Here is a 19,289-nt window from a genome sequence, read left to right as displayed (position 1 = left end):
TAAGTAGAAGCAAAAAACCACACTCGCAGCCACATAATAGATAAATAGCCGAAAAACATCTAAATCCATCAAAGAACCGCCAGCAAGCGGGAGAAAAGGCCGTGAAATCAAGTTGAACAGCATGGCCAGTGGTGAGCATGGGTGACTGGGCAGCAGGGGAGCGCCTGAAAAACAATGACTCCCTACATTCCTAGCCGCGACCGCTCAACCGGGCTAGAGGAAAAACACGCCTTTCGGCCAAAAAACCTTTCTATTTCATTAATTCCTGCCCCGCTGCCAGTCAGACCCAAGAATAGAGATAGCAAGAAATGGTATGTAATAACCGGTGTATGTCATAATCATAAGCCACACACATAGGCATAGATTGTCAAGAAGAACAGTGGACGACTCCCATGAAACCAGGGTGGGTGGGCGGGCAACTTCAACTACCAGGAGGAAAAACAAAGACCACGATGTCAGGTTCAACGGAGTTGCGCAGAACAGGAGCAAATGCACGAAAATATTTGTGAGTGAAAAATACGTTTTTTGCACTCTTTCGCTACGCTCAGCCGTGAAAAAACAAAACTTATCTAGTTATATGAGGAAATTTTGCTACTAGCACTGCTAGTTATTTGGAGCGATTATGCTAGTTATAATGCTAGGAGTGCCGATAGTGCTACAAAAATGTCAATCCATGCGGTGGGAAATAATGACTTCCCTATGCAGTCACTCGGAATATGGCAGTATCACAGGGCAAACACGGTGGAAACATAACACACAAAGAAAATTGAAGAAACATCAGAGAATACATGTACAGCGGTTTAAGAGTTTCACTGATTCTCTTCAGCGTGGTGGAACGGTCAATGTTACAGTTACTAAGCACACTCTGCTCAAAGAAGCAGAGGAAACGAGAGTTAAAACGGGGTAGTGCAGTAAGTTAAAACTGTATCTCCAGCTGAGGTAGCATCGACTCAGACTCATCAGAAGTGGGGAATGAAACTACTGGACTGCTGAATAACACGCACTGGTAATGTTAGCTGCACACATGGCATGAGTTATACTTCATGGCTAAGTCGGCCTCTGTTGTACTGCAACATTAGAGCAAGCTCCAGTTGATCCTCAAGGAGATTGTCCTGCTGGGTGGTTGTCAAGGCTTTCAGGAGGGAGAAGACACGCTCCACACTAGCAGATGATGGGGTTATGTGAAGGATCTTCTATATATTATATTCTTTTATTCCACGATGGCGTGACGCCAATAAGGATGATTAATAAGTGCGATAGAACTGGTACTAGCCAGAAACAGCTAGATGGAAATTAACCGGGAGGCAAGAAGCAATGGATCATGAAAAACAAGCGGGGGCAATAATGTTAGCAGGGGTGATCGAGATAGTTAAGTACACGTTCGAGATATCAGAAACCAGGGGGATGCGCGGAGTAGGAGCAGGTACTGCTCAAAAGAAGACTGGATGCATTGTTTCGGAAAGAATTTCTACGAGGTTGGGTTGTGATGTCGATAGGGAGTGAGTTGTAGAGGGTGAGGGCACTGTTGATGGGGGAGTCTCGGTGCCTGTTCGTGTGTGCGTGTCCGATGGAGTAGGTCCTTGTCTGTCGAAGGGTGTATGGTTGGTGTTGACGTTGTGGTGCAAGATGTGGTTGTTGCAGGTGTGGTGGGGAGGTTTGGTGGTGGATGTCCCATGCTAGTAGGGCTTGTTTAACAAGGAGTCGTGAGCTAAGGGTGGGGAGCTTTGCGTGATGGAGGAGGGAGCTGTGGTGAACTGGTGCAAAGAGGGGAATCCGAAGGCAGATGCGTATAGCACGGCGTTGAATTCTCTCCAGTGTGTCCCGCTGTTGCTGTGTGGTGTTCGAGAGGGCAAGGCTGCCATATTCGAGAACGGGTCGGATGTAGGTTGTGTATATTAACAATAGGCTGGAAGCGTTCATTGTGCCACGTGTCTTGTGGAGTTGGTGTAGTAGTTTTTTGGCTTTGTTGGTGGTTTCTATGATGTGTTGGGTCCATCGCAAATCGTCTTGGAGTGTAACACCAAGGTGCCTATGTTGGTGGACCTGCTGCAGCCGAGTCGAGTGGAGCGTGATGTGGATGGTGTGTTGGGGTTGGAAGGAAAGGACGACGGTTTTCGTGGTGTTGACGAGGAGATGCCAATCCTTCAACCATCGTCCTGCTGCGTCCACGGCACGTTGGAGGAATGCAGCTGACAAATCCCTCGTGTAATGCGTCGCAATGAGTGCCGTATCATCGGCGAACTGGCTGCATTTAGTGTGAGAGTTTGTACATGCTGGGGGGAGGTCGATCGTGTACACCAGGAAAAGAAGAGGCCCCAGGACAGAGCCCTGGGGTACTCCAGCTGGAATGGATTTCCATGATGACAAAGCGGAGCCAACCTTGACGCGTTGTCGGCGGCGAGTCAGGTAGCTTGTGAGCCAGGTAAGGGCAATGCCACGGACACCAAGGTGCTCGAGTTTGGCCAGGAGGCCAGCATGCCAGACTCGGTCAAAAGCCTTTGATAAGTCAAAGAAGCATGCTGACACTGCCTGACCGGAATCTCGGCTGGCGGAAATCTCATGCACTAGGCGGGAGAGCTGTAGTTCAGTACTATCCTTAGATCGAAATCCAGATTGGTCGGCCGGTAGGTGGGGCTCAATGTGGGTGTAGAGGCGTTGGTGAACAATCCTCTCCTGAACCTTGCTGACAACGCTTAGGAGCGAGATTGGTCTATAATTGGTGACCTCTGCACGAGAGGCTTTCTTGTGTAGAGGACTGATAGTGGCGTCGCGCCAGTCCTGTGGCTGCTCGCCTCGCGAGAAAGACTCGTTGAAAAGTGTTGCGAGGGAGCACGATATTTCGTCTGCAGTGATCTTGAGCAATTTCGTCGGGATGCCATCGTACCCAGCCGACTTCCTGAAATCAAGAGCGGAAAGGAGTTTTCTGAACTCCTCCTGGGTGGTGATGATTTCCTTCAGTTCGCTTCCGATGATGCGCGACACGCCAATCTCTGGCACGGCTTCAGTTGGTCCGGAGACGGACTTCTGGCTTTCCGAAATGAAAAAATTGTTAAACGCTTCCGCCTTTTCTCCATCTGATCTAGCCACTGTTTCGTTCGCTGAAATAGGTGGAAGCTCCTTTTTCGGGGACGACCGCAGTGATTTCATTAACTTGTACAGGTTTCGCTGTGGGACACCAGTTACGTCGCCTTGCGTGGTAGTGGATACGAAGGCGGATTTAGCTTCTCTCAGTAGTGTTGTGGTCCTATTGCGTTGAGTAACGAATGTGAGCCAGTTCTCGGCGCTGCGATTTCTGAGATACTGACGGTAGAGCTGATGCTTGAGTTTAATGCTGCAAAGAAGCTGTTGAGTCATCCATGGTCGCCGACCTGGGCATGTCTGGTGTGTACGTCGTGGTGCGAAGTTAGTACAGTACAAGTGTGCTGTGTTGATAAGCGAGTCATGCCAATGCGACCAGAGGTCTGTCATTGATAACTGCGGGATTTCCTCAGCTGGTGGCAAAAGCTGCATTGAGCTCAGGGCTTCTTTCAGTGCGACGACGCGATCAGGGTCCCAGTTCCAGCGCCAAGCTTCGACGTTTTGCTGGGGTGTTGGTGCTTGTGGTGGGCATGCAAGGGACACATGTCCTCCGACGAGTACATGATCTGACGCTCCGACAGGGGGATACGATGTGACAGATAGGTCTTCTTCTGGTACGTTGGAGATGACAACGTCGAGGCAGGACTTCAAGTTGCCTCTGGAAATACAGGTCGGAAAAGACACGTGCTGGTTTAATCCTGCAGTGTCTAGTAGGTAGCTCAGCAGGTCGCCAGCTCTATCAGTGATATCAGTGGGAAGCCATGAGGTGTGCTTTGCGTTCATATCTCCTACCAATAGAAACGGAGAGTTCATGTTGCAGAGACCTAGACAGGGCTCCAGTTGTTGGCAGAATGTGTACGGATCTGTGTTTGGAGGACGGTAGGAGCATCCGACTGTAAGTGATACATTCGGTAGGTCAAGTTCGAGCCAGAGTGATTCGAAGTTGCTCATCGTGATGTTTGTTTTGTGTTTGTGTGGGATGGATGAGTGAACATACACGGCGACTCCTCCGCCTCTACAGTGCTGCCGATCATGCCTATAAAGGGAGTAGTCGGGGAGTTCGTATAGAGAGTCTGGCTCTAGGGGGTTTGCCCAAGTTTCACATATGGCGATAAGACTGGGTCTCTTTTCTATGGCTACTTGCGCAATCTCGTCCATTTTGTTGAACAAGCTGCGAGCGTTGAAGCTCAGGAAATTGAACTTGCTTGTCCCGCAGAAAGAGCGATCGTATGAAATATGATCTGATTGCGTAGCATTGTGGGGGAGAAAAGATTGTGCGTGAGGATTAAGCATGAGTATTGAAAGAAATGAAAGGACTAGCAAAGTAGTATAGTGACTTACTACTGGCATTGCGAGTCGATTCCTGTTGGCTTGTTCTTTTTCTTCGATTCGATGGAGAGGCCGCTAGCACCGTGATGCACTTCCTGGGGGCTGCTTTCTCTTCTTGCGATTCCGTGATCTCATGCCATTATCCTCAGGTCTGTCGGGGGTGACACTCGGGCGCAAACGCTTGGAGTTGCCCAAGTTGACTTCGCCTTCGCATGAATCGAAATTGCAGTCTTGAGCCGGTGGTCGGTGTTGATGGTGGACATTTGTGGTCTGGTTTGATGCTACTGCTTGCCCCAGCGGTTCATGATCTGAGGTGTTTGGCGTAGCACCAAAGTCTTCTGGCTCGGAGGAGCTTGACTGATGGTCATCGTCTGATTCGCTATCAGATTCCTTGCCTTGCTGGTTACCTTGTCGGTTGGCAACTATGTCTGAGAGAAGTACCTCCGCTCGCTCAGACTCGGTGGAGAGAAGGCTGGTGTTGTTTTTGGTTTTATGTTCGGAGGATGAGTCTACAGCTCTGTTGTTGGACGAAGTCTTGGTGGTTGATTTGCTTATTTGAGTCTTTTCCGGGCAGTCCTTGGCGATGTGCCCTGGCTTGTTGCATAGCCTGCATGTGGGTGTTTGATCAGCATGGTACACGCGGAAATTGCTCTTCCCGTCCCGTGATTTCACGTACGATGGTACGGTCTTGTTTGTGCCAAGTTTGAAGGTGGCAAACCTCACTCCTGTCGCAATGAAAACGCCATCCCGGATTTTGAGTCTGCCATGTCGTATGGCACCCTGCACCGTACCGTACTGGGAAAGTGCAGCTTCTACGGCTCCATCACTCACCCACACAGGAATATCGTGAATATGGAGCTGGACGTTGGGGGTACCCGCCAAACATTCCGGGGAAATATGCCGTTCATTGAGCACGAAGCCGTTCTTGGACACCAAAATGGCTAATGAGGATTCCGTAAAGGTTATTCTGCACTGCCCGGAGGAGCTCACCTGTACAGACAGGATCGCCTCAGCCTCGATTCCATGCTTTTCCAGGCACTGCACGTAGGTGGCCAGCTTGATATCTTTGACTGCGGGAAATACCACTGTCCGGGCCATCAGTTCTCTGGCGCTCAGTCTTCTCCACGGATCCATGGGTGCTTCCATAGCTTCACTGACTTCACCACTGCTCCCAGCGGCCCCTGGAGAGGGGGTCCCGCTAGGCAGCATGTCTAAAACAGATTTTGGGTCAGAGCTCGAAAAACTGCATCCGACTTCAAATTCAAATTCTGAATGAACAGCCGACTTCCAGTGCGGCAGGTGCTGCTGCCTTCGCCACCAAGTGAGCACGTCGATGTCATCAGGAGGCAAGTTGGCACAGGCTGTCTTGTACACAGGTAATTCGAGCTCGAGTTCGTCAATGGTCTCATCATGGTCAAGGAACAGCAGCTCCCGAAGTTGATCAACGTGCGCTACTGCTGGGTTGGTGTCACGCACAAAGGTGGGGTTGCCAAGCCGCAATCCTTTGTACATCTGGACAAGATACCGAAGATCACCATCCTGGTGGGAAAATCGTAATCGGAAGTAGGTGAGGGCGGGCTGCACACATTGCTTTGCAGTGGTTATAAGCTCTTGTTGGCGTGCTTGGTTGTTTGGAGAAATTGACTTTGCCACTGCCTTGGTGTTTGGGAAGTGCATGTCACCAGTGGATTCAACTATCTCCTGCAGCTTGTCGTACACGCTAAGGACCAGTGGTCCATCTCCCTCCAACGTGTATGTGTTCGTAACAAACGGACGACCGCCATCGATAACGGCAGCAAGTTCCATCCTGAACACATCACTGCTGTTGGGAACTGCTGGGTGGTTACTCATCAGTATATCCAGCAGGTGTTGGCGTGCAGATGGTGAGCAGGTCAGCTCTTCTACGAATGGTTGGATGTCACCGAAACACTGAAGAACTTGCTGGAGAACCTCCCAACGGCTCCACCAACGAGTGGCACTGTAAGTCTTCGGAGTTCTTCCCGTGCGCTGTTTCCATGCTAGTCGTGCTGCAGGACTGTGGCTGAATAGGCTGATCCACCACTGAGCAAACTCGTCTACACGTGGCACTTCAAAGCGCTTCCCGACATTGTCCAGACTGTGGGACACGCATTTGACATCAATGACTTGTGGGTAGAGAAGTTCCTGCATACTCCGTACTGCTACTCCATTAACAGCGGCACCGTCACGGACCACAGCGAGCACTTTCCCAGAAGACAGTTGAAGTTTTGTAGATAGGACAGTGATCAACTCCCGTGACAACTCCAGACCTGCCAGACTCTTTGCCAGTACATGGAAGCGAACAAGTCTCTGATGAATCTTGAAATCCGCATCCACATACCGTAGAACCACTGCAAGTGCCTCTCCCAGGCGGGAAGTTCCATCAAATATGACAGCCACATACGGTGCACCTGATATCTCCTTTTTCAATTCATCTTCCTCCTTGCAGTACAGGAATGGAATCAGCTGAGCCATATAAGTGCTATATGTTAAACGTCCGTAACCACACTCCAGGAGAGGGCGCAGGTGATCCACCTTACTGAGCGGAATTCCAGCCTTTAGGAAAGCCTCAACAACGTTGGCCCGCCGAACAACAACATCTTCGGACGCAGCTTGTGACAGACCGCTTCCCGCCAGGTCAGACGTGCTTTCACTTGAAAACTTTTTCCACGAAATAGTTATTGCCTGTTGGCGAAGTTTCGCCCGCTTCTTACTCTCCTTTCCTTGCACATGTCGTTGGCTATTCACATGCGCTTTCACAATGCTGTGCTTGATACTGATCGTCAAGTTACAAGCTGTGCAGTAGAGTTTCCCCGCAGAAACTGAGAGGTACTCGCCTGGGAATTCTGCTATCCGATCGTGGGTGCTGCGTCGAGGAGCTGCGGTGGATTTCCCAGCTGACACTCTCACGCGCTTTGCTTCGGAATTCTGGCTCGAGTCGCTCGACTTTCCACTTCTTGCAAACGACCTTTTGCGGGCAATAGCAGCTGGTTGTGCTGCTGGAAGACTGTCGGCTGCCGCGTTCTTTTCCAAGTCAGAGCTTCCCTCTTCGCTAACAAAGCCATCACTCTCACTGCTCTCATCTTCTGTTTCAAAACCAGAGCCTCCGTCTCCCGTAGCTGCCATCGGGCCAACAAATTACGACAAGCTACGACAGTACAACTAGTTTGCTCACTTATAGCGAAGGACTCACCACTTTTATAATTAATTTCACTGTCAACAACGACTCAACATGCTTAAGTTGAAGGCTAAAAATAATTACAAACTACCGTTCTTACTTGGAAAAGACTCGCCGTATAATTGACATTGAACTTCAAGACAAGCATTGCAAATTTGGAAATCAAATTTGCAAAAAGTGTGCACAATACTATATTTAGCTCCAAGTACAAGTCAGTGCAGTTTGAACAACTCCGTAAACGCAGCAAACAGTGCCAAACACGCTTCTGGCAACGTTGGCATCCAGCATACACTTTCATCTGGACGTAGTGCTAGTTCCACACATCGATTGTGCTAGACAAGGTCACATTTGGAGGCTTCAGGCTAGGGCAGTGCCGGTCTTCCCCACATGGGTCATTATGCTAGTTATTATGCTAGCATTATCCGCCGGTGCCTAACATAAACTAAAAGTGGGAAGGTATTAGCAACTTACAAAGCAATGGGATGCTCAGCGAGCTATGCAGCGGAAGTGGGGGGTTACTAAACACTCATGCGATTAAATTGCACGACACTGACCGATGGTACTGACGTTCTCCAACTAACTAGCTTACAGCTCTAGCACATCTTGGATGCGCACTCCAACAGCCTTCTAACTTGGAAGGTTCTAAGTTACAGAAATAACATAAGGAGGGGAAGGTGAGCGCAACCAAGATAAGCAGGAGGTGAAAGTCTCAGCTGGGAAGGGCTTTGGCGGGTGTTCATGCATGTCAATGACGATACTGGCAAGACCATTGGACAATACGGTCAAACTACGATTCAAGGACACAAAGCAACGTTCCACACAACTTGTGTGGCTCAAAAGATGCGAACCATCTTTGCATCTTTTGAGCCACGCAAGTTGTGTGGAATGTTGCTTGAGCCGTAGTTTGACCGTATTGTCCAATGGTCTTGCCAGTATTGTCATTGATATGCATGAACATCCGCCAACGTCCTTCACAGCTGAGACTTTCAGCTCGTGCTTATCTTGGTTGTGCTCACCTTCTCCTCCTTATGTTATTTCTGTAACTTAGAACCTTCCAAGTTAAAAGGCTGTTGGAGTGCGTATCCAAGATGTGCTAGAGCTGTTAGCCAGTTAGTTGTAGAACGTCAGTACCGTCGGTCAGTGTCGTGCAATGTTATAGCATGAGCTGATTGTTTAGTAACTGGTGGTGTTGGTGGACATTATAGCGTAATTTGTAGTTCCTTGGTCCTTTTTCTTTCTATAAATTAATCCTTGGCTCTCCATCCGAGTCCATTCTAATACTTTAGAGTACAGGAGCGTGATACAGTAACTGTAGTTTTTTTACGAGAAACCACGAATACTGCATGATAGAGGTGGTTGCAGACGCAACTGTGGTGGTGAAACTGGAGCATCTCCGCTGACCTGAGGTCTCGGCTTCATCAACACCTCAGTGCACGAAAAATTGGGGAGGAGTAGGCACAGGGGGAGGGGATGGGGAGTACATTTGTGTAGAGGGTGAAAAATAGAAAGATGATACATGTCATAGAGTAAAAAGGAGGAGCCAGGGTGCAAGCGGAGAGGGTGTTCAGGGAGCGTTCACAGGGCATCTGTGGCTGAGTTCCAGTCTCGACTTCGGAGAGACTTGTAGGCGCCTTTGTTGAATGCTTCCCTTCTGCGTGGGAAGGTTGTGTAGCAGGGCAGATGGGAGACGATTCCAGTCTTGGATTGTGGCATGGGGGAATGATCGGATAGCACTATTACGGGCTCCCGCGGGCAGTGTCGGTGCTAGTTGGTACTGGTGCTGCTCCTCTTGCTGGTGGCGAGTGGAGCGCCGGTGCTGGTTAGCAACTGCCCTCGGTGGGCCTGGTGTCATGGTGGTCAGGATTGGGGGACTGTCAATCCAATACAGCTTGTACAGGCATGTGAGTTTTTTGATTATTATTTTGATAATTTTTATTTAAAGGATCTCCCAGAGGCGATGGCCTGTCGAGGGGATCTCCTGATGCTAATCATGCAATAGAAATAAACAGTGAGGAAAACTACACGTGTTACAGTATATGCTACATAATGAGCAATAAACACAGGGCTGGGTTGTTCAAAATAAAACAATTAGTTTAAATGTCCAGGGATATACCACTAAAGTCAAATTTAAACCTTTTCACGTGCAAGCGATATTGCTGCTGAAAGTTAGAAAGTGAATCTTGGGATGTCAGCATTGGTGGAAGGCAGTTCCACAGCCTTCCGATTTTATGCATAAAGAGAGAGGAAGAGATGCGGCCATGAGAATCGAAAATCAGTTTGTTTGGTCGGCGTGCGCTAGAAAAGATATTGATGTCAAAGCGGGATAGATAATCTGGGTGCCAGTGGATATACTTGAACAAAACGGTGATGGAAATGTAAGTGCGTCGGAAGTGGAGGGATTCCAAATTACACAACCTATTTAAATTATTCTTCGATTCATAACGATCAAAATCAATCTTCGCAGACCGCAGCAGGCATCTGCAGATCTTTGCTTGTAAAAATGTCAAGCGATTCTAGCTGGCTAGTGGTAAGTCTGAAGCACCAGACAGGGATAGCGTACTCTACTGTGGATCGTACATATGTTATTGTTGTTGTTGTTGAAATTTTATTTTGTATCGCAGACCAAACGGGCAATGGTGCCCAATATTATGATGGCGATAAAGTAACGGCCAAAAGCCAAGGATACAACAAGCAAGCCTCCACGAAAGAGAGAAAAACACAGACACACACAGACTGCATATACTCAAAAAGAAAAAGAGAAAGGGAAAAAAAAGAAAAAGGAAGAAGAAGAAAGCACAGTTGAGTCACGACTCCGAGTCCAAGCCTAGATGCTGGCTAGCCATAAAAATAAACCTTTAAAAGTCTCTTGAATGATCTACGGCAGGCGAGGGACTTGAACTCTTGGGGCAGGCTGTTCCATAGTCTAACAGCAGAAACGAGCGGCCGACAGTCACCAGAGACTCGCCTGGTGGCAGGGACAACATACGCATTTGGATCGTTGATCCGAGTGACGCCTTCAGTCTGGCGACGTAGGCGCTTGGACAGAAGATTACTAATTCTGGCGGTGTGGATACGAAGCATGAGGAGGCGGAGTTTACAGTTGGCATTTTGGATGATGGGGATGAGGCCTAGACGGGTGTAGATGGGATCTGTGTGGGAGGGGAATGGCTAGTTGGCAACTGAAGTCAAGAAATGCACAATCATATCTGTTGTGTTTGTCTGAGACACGAGCCATCTGGTGAGTAAGCAGGATAAGTTGGTCCGTTGCTGATCGCTGTGGAACATATGCAAATTGGGACGGTGATATTAATTTGTTGCGATGCAGGAAACTGCTGAGACTCAGTGCTATCCGGTATTCGAAAAGACGACTGACGGGATGCAGCAGTGAAATAGGACGATAATTTGTTGGTGAAGAGGCACTTCCTTTGCCTTTATATAATGGGGTAACAGAGGCCGATTTCCAGGAATTGGGGAAGCACGAAGTAGATATGCTCAAGTTAAACAGGAATGAGAGGGATTCACACAGTAAATCTGCCATTGAGCGTAGTATCGGTATCATGTGATTTTGCTGAGGTGGATTTTCGGGGGGATAGGTGTGTAAGGTCGTAATGGACTTGACCAGGACTGAATTTAGAAATGTTGTACAAGGTGGTGCAAGCACTTAATGATGGCTCTTGAGAGGGTTGTCCATTCACTGCTGGTGGCATTGAACACTGGGCTGCAAAATGTTGAGCAAGAAGATCGCATTTTTCATGCTCAGTGGTGGCGCTGGCGTCACCATCTGTAAGATCAGGGACTGACGACTTGCTGCCAACAATGTTGCAAAACTGCTTGGCCCTTTTCCACCTCACATATCCGCACTTACTGCAATTCTTTGATATTCTAGCAGCCTCACGGTCAAGGAAAGCGTGTCTGGCCGCTCGAAGCTTCTTTCTGTAAAAGTTCCGCGATAAGCAATAAGCTGCTTTCGCCTCAATACACTGAGGGTTGCGCAGGTAGGCACGATACAGTACATTCTGTCTCCGCTTTAGTTTGTGTAGATTTGGCGCGTACCAGCTCTGCTTTCGACGCTCCTGTTGACTGTTCCAGATAGAAGATCTGTCTGCTAGATTCTGAAAATGAGATTCCCACGCTTTCCAAGCTGAATCCACAAGTTCAGTCCCCATTACGCGCTTAAGAAACGGTTCCTGCTCTATTAGAATGCGCAGTCTGGCGAAATCCGTTGTTCTGCGTAGTCGACAACCTCGACGCTGGGTTGGTGTGCAGCGAGATAGCGAGGCAATGACAGCACAGTGATCAGATAAGGGCTCAAGTGTGTGTGTAGAGTAAAATGTCTGGTATGTTGGTTGCTATGAATGATGTCGAGCAACGGGTTTTGACCGCTTCTAAGATTAGGTCGTGTACCAGTCCCTTCATTCATCACATTGAAACCGAACTTCACCAAAGCCGACTGCAGTGCCCTACCATTGCAGTCTGTGGTGTCAGTGTCTTTCCAGGCTTGGTTCTTGGCATTGAAGTCGCCTACAATTATGCTATTGTGTTGGTCAAACAGATCAGAGAGCTGATCGAACGTAGATATTAAAGAACTTATAGGTTGTCTTGGGGGCCGGTACCAAACAGATAAGAAAACAGGTCGGCTTGGATGCTTGATCTCAACAGTCATCATTTCGCAGCTACCATACGTACATTCTGGGTGAAAATCGGAGCTCAAGTGGTCCTTAACATAGATTGCTACGCCACCCCCACCAAGCTGTGACCATGGTAGGGATGTATTGCTTCTGTCCTTTCGGTATAGTTTATAACCTGGTATGGTTACAACATTATCAGGAATGGTCGGATTTAGCCACGTTTCTGTTAAACAAAGAATATCCAGAGACTCTTGTGTCGATAGGTTCAATACTTCGGCTTGTTTACTCAGGAGACTACAGCAGTTGACAATACATATTCGGCATGCCTTTTGCTGTTGGGTACGATAGGTGCGAGGTATGAAAACTGGTGCATGGGGATTGAGTGGGAACGCGGTCGTGGCTGCTGTTGAGCGGGGTCGGACACGATAGGTGCGAGGTATGAAGACTGGTGCGTGGGGTAAAATATGGTGAGGTGTTTGTGATGGAGTAGCTCCAGTCTCTCCGGAGGCGTGGGTTCGAATCCCACCGCTGCCACCAATTTGTAGCGGGCCGCAGTCTCTCTCGGAGGCAAATGCACACGGGTCTCAGTGAACACACTGTAACTGGCAATTGAAATGTACTGGCAACGAAATTAACTAACTGGCAACTAAATTAACTGATTGGCTACTAAATTAACTAACTGGCAACTAAATTAACTGATTGGCTACTAAATTAACTAACTGGCAATAAAAGAATCGTGAGCAGCAGCTTTTATGCAAAGGCAGACTCCGTACGCTAATGTACGGGGATACGCTAACGTATGGGGATACAGTACGGGGATATGCTAACGTACGGGAATACAGTAACGTACAGGGATATGCTAACGTACGGGGATACGCTATACGCTACAGTAGTAGTAGTAGTTTTTATTATTTTACTAGGGGAGTCCCAACAGGCTACTGCCTTTTTACTGGGAACCCTAGGTGAAGTTTAACCATATTAATGAACAGAGCAAGAGTGTGGGCCTGTCGACAGTCAGCTGGAAGAGAGTTCCACCTGCCTGCCGCCAGAAAAGAAATAGAGCGCATGCCATACTGCGTATAAACGAGTGGGAGAACTAAGGCTCTTTGTGCCTTGCCCCAGGTGCATGCCTGGTGACCAAGTGCAGTTGCCCGAAGCTGGTACAAAGACTGAAGAAGAGGACTAGCAACATGCTGGGCCAAGCAGCGGTACACAAAAACATAGAGCTTGAGGCTAATACGCTGTTCCAAAGAATAGAGGTGATATAAGCGAAGAACTAGTTCAGTGGGCGTGGTATGATCGAGTCCAAACACTCTCTTCATTGCTATGTGACTAACGGTCACAATCCTATTGTACAGAGTTGTGCTTAAACAATGTAGGTAAGCATTACTGGCATAGTCTAGGGTAGACTGAATAATAGACAAGTAGAATGTTCGCTTTGCATCATTTGTTAAATTTCTACGGCCATGTCGGAAAGCAGCAACTTTAGCAAAAACCGAGTTACACAATTTATGGACCTGTGGCTGGAAGGTGAGATGCTCGTCTATCAACAAACCAAGGTATTTGGCAGTACTCGTAGGGGTAATAGCCTTTCCTTTACAGTTCAAGGGCTGTGGCAACTGCGCTGCTAGCAGGCGTGACCGCTGCAGGATTAGGGCTGAAACGAACATAAAATTTGAGTATTCGAACGTTCTTGATGTTAACGAACGAACGAACATTCTCGTCGCACGCGCGTGCTCGTGCACGAACCGGCATATAGGCAAGAAAATAGTGGAATTTTTGAATACAGTATAGCAATAAACTTTTGTGGCGCACAAATTTTGCGTTTTCATGAATGCGGCTGGTTTGTGATGAGAATTTTCTCGATTTTTACCTCTTTTGAATCTTGTAGTTGTGCTGTCTACAATGCACGTACTGAGCAGTTTGTGGCGATTTTTTTTCTCCAGAATGCGCAATGGCCGCGAAAGTAGCGAAATTTAATCACTTGCGATTCGAAGTTGCGAAAGTTTCTAACTTTACAGTACGTCTTTTACAGTATGTCTTTTATGATGCTTTCAAAAGTTGAGGCACAATGGCCTCCAACTGAGCAACGCCATACTGCTACTGCTGAGGACCAGAACGTTGCGTCACAGCAACGTTTGTCATCAACTTGCTTCCTGTTCAGTGTTGATGCCGTAGAAATAACTGCACTCCCAGAGACGACAGAAGAATGCTGAAAGTTACCGTAGTTGTGTTTTCAGGTGCGCATAGAGGTTGCTCGCCGTTTTGCCATACTATAAACATACGCTGCGGGAAATCCTGCAGGTAGCTGACTTCTCATCCTCGGATTTGGTAAAATGATCCCAAACAACAGAACGAGGAGCACGACCGAAAACAGTTTCTGACATGGGAACAGTGCGAACTCAAAACAAAAGAAAACTACGAAGTGGTCAAAGGAAGAGCGAGTAGCAAAAATATGTACAGTCAACTTCGCTAATAACGACTGCGGATATAACGACAATTCGCGAATAACGACATAATTTTCATGCTCAGAGCAAAGTCCCTTCCAACTGTGACACATATAATGAGACTTCGGGTATAACGACACTTTGCGAATAAGGACACTTTTCTGATGCCCCGCCGAGTGTCGTTATAAGCGAAGTTGACTGTAAGTACATGTACGAGTACTCATGCTTTGTTCCGATGTTCGTCTACATGTCGTCGACTCGACTCCATCAGCTCCAGCCAAGTGCCGGTTCAGATCGTGAACCGCGCGCGCGGGTCGTGTACCACCTGGCGCAGCGCTGGTCACAAGCACGCAGCTACACATATTCTACATGCGATGTGTGAAACGATCGTGACTGAGATCGCGATGTTTTTACGGGTTTATCGTACCGTAGAGTCTACGTACATTCTCAAAGTTCGAATGTTCGTGAGAACTACGAATGTTCGTTCGCTGTGGCCTAACGAACGAATACTCGAATGTTCGGTATATTCGTTTCACCCCTATGCAGGATTAGAAATTGCGTCTTGTCGGGGTTCATGATGAGCCCCTTCAGATCTAAAATTTAATGGACCTCCAGGGCAGTTAGATCGTCCTGGAGATCCTGTAACATAGCAGGAAGGTCCAGTCCGATGATGAAGAAAGCAATGTCATCAGCATAGAGTTGTGACATGCTGTGCTTGAGAATTTCCGGCACCTTGCGAATATAAATGCAAAAGAGCAGGGGACCCAGGACCGACCCTTGCGGGACGCCCCTGGTACAAGGCACAGTCTCACCATGCTCGCATGCTGTGTTACGTGATGCTTCTGGGGAATCCATGGTCTCCTATGCTGTATTTCCCTCCAGAAGCTTGTGTGCTGAATCATAACTGATTGGTGTGCCTTCCACCACAATCTTGGCATGGGGAAAATAGCATTTGATGCCCTTAGCACGTAGCTGCTTGTAGATTGGTATTGCTTGTCGACGGTCTTTTTGCTGATTTGGGGTTAGGTCATGGTTGACGTACACATTTGTGTCATCGAACTCAAGTTGAGGCCAAAGCGGCCATCCATGATGGTAGCTTTAGTAGCTTTGTTTGTGGACACATGGACAAGTCTTGACTTTCCAGATGGCGATGGTCGGCCGATTCGTCTTGTTTGGAGTAATGGAGCATCAATGCCAGACATCAGTGAGGCAACAATTTCTGACAGATTCTCGTCTTCCTTTTCTGGAAGACCTGCAATTACCAAGTTGTTTTTGATTTCCGTTTGTAGGTGCTCTTCATGTACGAGTTCCCGTACCACCTGAAGATCACATGGTACGGGAGACACCAACAGGGCTAGGGCCGCTAGGGCATCTTCACACGCATCAGATTGCTGCTTTAGGGATGCAACAGTGTCGTGCAGCGTAGACCCAGGTGCTCGAAGTCCGTACATGCTATCCTAAGTTCGTACGCCCATAATTTCATGTTCTGTTATTGTATTCGACTCAAATATTTTATGGAGGGGACAGTGTGGTATGTTCTCGTCGCGGAGCAATTTTCAGGGATCTACGATAAGCAGAAGTCCCATACCACGCGAGTGGGTTTTCGAGTGTCCATACGAAATACAAATTGGGTTACATTTCATGCAAAAAATCAACTTTGCCAAGACCGATTTCGAACGGACACAGCGTCAAACAGACCTTCAATCAATCATCAAGAGCCAGCTTAGAGCTGAGAATGGTCAGAGGAGAAGAATTTACAGAGAACCACCAATCTTTGCAGAAAGGTTGACACTCCTGACATCTCCACCATTGTTTTCCCGCGGTTTTCACAGCGCAGCTGCTTCTTCTCTGAGCCGACTAAAAACAGCTTGCATTTCGGCAACAAACTACGCTTATGCAAGAAATACTGGTGGAGGCACATGCCAAACATATCGCTTCGGTGCTTTCGTCGTACCGAGGGATTGCAAGTTAGCATGCAATTAGCAGAAATATGTGTGTATTTGGAGTCACCTCTGATCAGTACGGACTTAGCGCACCCTCCGCGACACCAAAATTTGATATGAAAAATCAGCGAACTCCAGAGAAACAGATCGCATTGCGCGAAATCGCGCATCTATGAGCGACATCCACATAAACTGCTGGGACCATGGTTGTGTACTCGAATCTCATTCTGAGCACCCTTTTTTCTTCCTTTTTTCAGCCGTTTTTTTGCAAAAAGTCCTCGAGCTCGATTTTTTTTGATCGATCGTTCTTCAAGGAAAGACGAGTGGACAATCGATCAACAGGGCCGAGGACGAATGCGTCTGGTTGGAGTTCTTGCGTGGCACAGGATGACCAGACACACATATAGATACATTGCGACGATCTAATCTGCACAGTGTTTCCTAATACCGCACGCACGACGGTAAGTACAATTCATGTGATTTCAAATTGTTTGTGATCTACAACGTCGCGAGCAGGACGGAAATACAGCAACAGCACGACAACTGTTATACCAGGCAGTAACCAACAGTCACCTCCGTCACATTCTCCAGATCAGAAGGCAAGTGAGGCAGTGAACATGAAGAAATAAACTAGTAAAGAATGAAAAGTGAATAATTCAAAAATCTCAGAAACGTTGAACGTAAAAAACACTGAGAACAAGAAAAGTGACTTACTTCGATGGCAAAAGACAAAGCGAATGTTCCTCGTATGGATCTGGCTCTTGCGGAATCAGCCACACTGTGGAACCATGTGTTTGATTCCACAAGGGATGGCTACCTGCTCCTCATCAACCAGCCTCCACGACGGTGGTAAAGTCGCCAAAAATACGAAAGTTGAACATTTTGTGCATGCATGCAATAGAAAATTTGTGCTGAGTATGTCGAGTGGCCATTCGCACAGGACAAAGCCGTTGCGCAAGCTGTGACCCTGAAATTTCGTCCATTGGTAGCGAGGGTAACCCTGAGCTGGAAAGTGTAAGGGATGGCATGCTACACTCCCCCGCATACGCTTGACAGCACGATTTGAGGCGTGGAGTAGTAATATACCAGTATCTTACTACCCCCTGATACCTGATGCATGGACGTCGTCATCTTCATCCCGCAGATCGAAAATGTACAGGTGTCGCGTGATTTCGCGCAATGCGGATCGAAAGATGGCCTGGTTCAATCGAGCCTGGCCTCAGAACAAACTTGGACAAGATACCTTCCATCCACGAGCAGGATTCTGGCAAGTGATCATTGCTAGTGTGAGTTTCAGCTCGGCAAACACACACTGTAAAAGTGTGCGGACTTCGAGCACCTGGGTCTACTATTCAGACCTCGTAGCGTACGGTTGTCCTTTTCCAGGACCCGTCCTCTGTCATCTAGATCACTGAAGGCCCGTTTGATGTCCTGGACTTCGACAACAATGGTGGCCAATCTCACTTCTAATAAATCATCCATTGTCTCTCGGAACTGCCCGATCAGCTCCTCTATTGAAACAATACTGTTAACACTAGGCACGTTACCTGTGGCTAGGCCTCAGCGGCTAATGCTAGTTTTTTTGGGCAAAAATGCTTTTGGCAATGCTAGTTATTTTGGTTGCTAATGCTAGGTTGAGTGCTCGTTTGCAGCATTAATGCTAGTTTCAGCACCAATAAAAAGGAAAGAAAATGGTGTACTGAAATACTTTTTCGGATGGTCTTGCGTCTAATTTCATTGTAGACACGATCAGATGAAACAGGGCACCATGGTGTGTGTGTGTAGGTTTGGCGCTTCCAAATAGGCACCCTTAGCATTGAGACGATAACGCTAGCGGTAACGGTATTTTGACTGTGGCCGGACCAAGAGTACCCATTTTGTTACTGTATGGCATATATGTACCCTTGAATCCTGTTGTGCACTTGCTGTGTGCCAGAAGAGGCCCAGACTCCATAATTGGTGCAAACATTACCATATGGGTCATTGCAGCGTATGCTTTGGAAAGGTTTTTAGCCCCCAGGCCCCTTTTAATGCTTTTTACCCCATAAAACCTGCTTGCAATGCTAGAGCAATGCTAGTTTCCAAAAAAGGCCTTTAATGCTACTTTTAATGCTAGCATTAGCCGCTGAGGCCTACCTGTGGCAGACTTTCCGGCATGGTCCTTCTGCAATCGAGAGCTGTATTGACGAAGCTTATCGGGTGGCGTTGTAGCTTTTGACTTTTCTGTCAAACGAGATGACAGTGAGCCAATAGACCGAGTGTCCTGGTTTCTGCTCATCTTCTGCAGGAGAACTATCCCGGCAAGTACTACAAACGCAGAAAGAGTCTTGAAGATAGCACTATGGTGATATTCCAGTCAAAAATACAAAAACAGTCAGAGCTAGAAAAAGTGCATCCATACGCCACAAAAAACGTGTATCTAACGAGTGCTGCGACTTGATGCCGAACATTGAGGCTTGGGAGATACATGTATGACCCTGGGCCGATGAGCTTTAGGGCTCGGTGCTGTACCTGGTCCAGCTAGTTAAAGGGGAAGTTAAGGCAATAATTAAAATTTCACCAGTTGTAGTCTTCGGGGTCCTGAGTCGAATGGTCGTGGTCCGAGGAAGCTGAGACGCTCCCTTCCTACTTGAATCCCAATCGAACTCGCGCACTTCCACCAAAACTG

Source organism: Sycon ciliatum, chromosome 2 (genome assembly GCF_964019385.1).
Source record: "Sycon ciliatum chromosome 2, ocSycCili1.1, whole genome shotgun sequence".
Taxonomy (NCBI): domain Eukaryota; kingdom Metazoa; phylum Porifera; class Calcarea; order Leucosolenida; family Sycettidae; genus Sycon; species Sycon ciliatum.
Note: the sequence above shows the minus strand (reverse complement) of the source record.